Raw genomic sequence first — 3,028 nt, 5'->3', positions numbered from 1 at the left:
GAGAGAGAGAGAGAGAGAGAGAGAGAGAGAGAGAGAAAGAGAAAGAGAGAGAGAGGAGAAATAGAGGCCAGCCATGAGCACATGAAGAGAGGGGGAAGGGAAGAGGGAAGAAGGGGCAAGGGGACAGAGGGGTAGCAAGAAGGCAAGAGATCAAGAAAATCATTAACATTTTAAAATCCTCCTTTTCTCACTCTCACTCAGATTTATACTACATCCTATAAATGCTGATGCATCATTTCAGTTGTGTAAATAAGTATTTTGACAGTTATTTCTATTGAGATTGCAGCAATCCCATAAATGTTTACTGTAATTTATGCTGTTACTAAGAAAAAATGTGTATTTAGTACATAATAAGTGATGACATGTAATATATGTAAATATATTTCCTGGGTATCACTCTTATGGAGATAAATGTACAAAGAATACTACAAATGTTCAAAAAATAAATGCCAAGCCAAATATGAAGGTATAACATGGCAGTGCCAAGTAATTCTAATGGTCAAATGAAATTAGCAGAAAGTCAAAACTTATATTCTTTATATAAAAAACTGAACTACATGAACATGTTTGTACATTGAAAACAAACTACACTGGTATAGCTATACCCACTGGAAACAGTGAAAGTCATGAAGCCAGCACAGTTGCTTGACACAGTTCCAGCAAATCTGAATGCTGAATGGCTGAATGTTGCAGCCATTGTCATTCTATCTCTTGCTTTTGGGTTTTGATCTCTGTGTGTTGGATTCTTGGGGACATTCTACATTATTCATTTTATGTCCTTTCCAGAGAAAAGTACGTCTGAGTCTTTCTTAGGAAATTTCTAAATATGACTTTACTGGGTCACTATTTGGAAGTCTTCCTTATGCTCTCTAGATTGTCATATACAGGTAAGTACTAATAAGCTGGGAATCACTAGATGAGGCCATTACTCCGGATATCTTCTTGTGGTATCTGCCCATGAGGATAACTGGTAAACAGAGACAAGTGACAAACTCTATTTGGCCAGAAGAAAAGGTTACAGATTCAAGACGTCCCTTTAGAACACACTTAGATCTCTCTGAAAATGTAGTTTAAAGGTAGAGGTCATACATGGCACACCCCTCCTGAGGAACAGAATACAGTAAATAAGATACATTGATATTCTTTTCCTACTTTATAGCATAGATGATGAAACATGGTAAAAGAAGTTAGGTATTAGTATTTGCTATTCATAAAAAGGTCTGTTCAGATATTTTGTTTGTCTGCAGTGCTTTCAAAATGGAAACACTCCCAGCCTAAAAGCAGGCTGTCATATAATAAATGTTTGCTTTGGAGGAGACAATCTTTAGATTCTTTAAATTTGAGTAATAGGGCTGATAGTAAAAATAAAATTTTTCTGTATGTATTTGCTAATTATGACTGAACTTGTTACTCTGACGTGTAATGTAAAATCAAACCCATAATCTGTATTTCTTGGATAATCATTAGTCTGTCTTTGTTCTGTGAAGCCTGTACAAATAAAATAGTACGAATAGCTAGTCAATCAGAGCTGCAAGGTTTCTGAACCACTTAAATCTGATTCCCTTCCTTACCTCCCGGACTCCTTATTTACTCTGCATGCCTCCCTGTCAGCAATGTGTCAGCTGGGGAACGCTCCTGGTACTAGATGCTCTCAATGTTGTCATGATTTAAAATGTTACATATATGATTTCAGTTATCACTTGGACATTTTCCTTGTCCTATGATAGATAGGTCAAATTTTAAGTGTACTGACTTTTAGACTAATTGGTAAAGATCCTTTCAAAAGTGAAGGTTGGACAGTAAAGTACGTACAAGCAGGAAACAATCACATATTTTAGAAAGGACCACTAAGTGTTGTCTAAATGCCTAAGTGAAGGTAGGTAAAAATGCATCCTTTGTAAGTTTCTTGCTTGTTTTATAAACATGTTTTTTAAACATATCTAGATTGATGTTTCCAATAGTGTTAATGCACAGACACTTACATTAACTTCAGTATTTAAATAAACTTCATAATAATTACAGTGATTTGATTGAAATGATCGTGTGAAACCAGAAAATGAGACTCTCTGGGTTGGACTGATGGCTCAGTGCTTAAGGTTGTTCTTTCAGCAAGCAGGCTTAGGTGTGATCCCTAGTACCAACATGGTGTCTCACATCTATCCATATATCCAGTTCCAGAATATATACTGTCCCATTGGAACTGTGTGGTCATTGCACATGCAAAGACCAGTTAAGCCACATGTTGAAATAAAAACAATAATACCACCAAATTGAAATACTTATATTTCATCTTGAAAGTGTGCTGAAATTTCAGAAAATGTACTTAGGGATCATTAAGCAGAAATGACATATGGATCAATTACTTTTTCAGAAAACAACACAATCACTTGATTCTAAAAAAGGATCTTAATAAAGATACATGGCAAGTAAAATCAAATTATAATATTTTCTATTAATGTTACTCAACAACGAAATAACTAAGTTCATACTCTTTGGAAAAGTAACAATCTAAGGAATCTGTCTCTTATCTTCTTGGTTCTTACACCATAAATAATGGGGTCTAACATGGGTGGTACAAGAAGATACATATTGGCATACATATTGTACATGTGGAGCCACTTTGTGCCCAAACCTATGGGTGAGGAAGGAGAAGAAGGCTGGGGTATAGAACACTAAGATGACACAGACATGTGAGCCACAGGTGCCCAGAGTCTTGAGTCTGGCATCCTTGGAAGGAAGGTGGAAGACTGTGTTGAGTATGAGAACATAAGAGCAAATGATCAATATGAAGTCCACCCCACCAGTGAGGAAGGCAACAACGAGGCTGTAAGCTCTGCGGATGCTTGTCTCAGCACAGGTAATCTTGATGAGGGCCATGAACTCACAGTAGGTGTGGGAAATTATATTTGTCTTGCAGTAGGGAAGCCAACGTAACAAAAAAGGGTGAAGACTTAGAAAAGCTGCTCCGCGAAGTACAATAGCTGTCAGGGGCCAGGAAAATATACCCTGGAGCTAAAACACTTGGCTT

The 3,028-nt window shown here is 36.8% G+C and overlaps 1 pseudogene; it reads right to left on the bottom strand.

Annotated features, from left to right (window-relative positions):
- Window positions 1–2,483: 2,483 nt before the first annotated feature.
- The window catches only part of LOC114632815, a 1,069-nt pseudogene continuing 524 nt past the window's right edge, over window positions 2,484–3,028 (bottom strand).

This window comes from Grammomys surdaster, unplaced genomic scaffold (assembly GCF_004785775.1).
Source record: "Grammomys surdaster isolate TR1022 unplaced genomic scaffold, NIH_TR_1.0 425, whole genome shotgun sequence".
Classification (NCBI taxonomy): Eukaryota; Metazoa; Chordata; class Mammalia; order Rodentia; family Muridae; genus Grammomys; species Grammomys surdaster.
The sequence above is the reverse complement of the archived record's forward strand: the minus strand, read 5'-3'. Positions and strand labels throughout refer to the sequence as shown.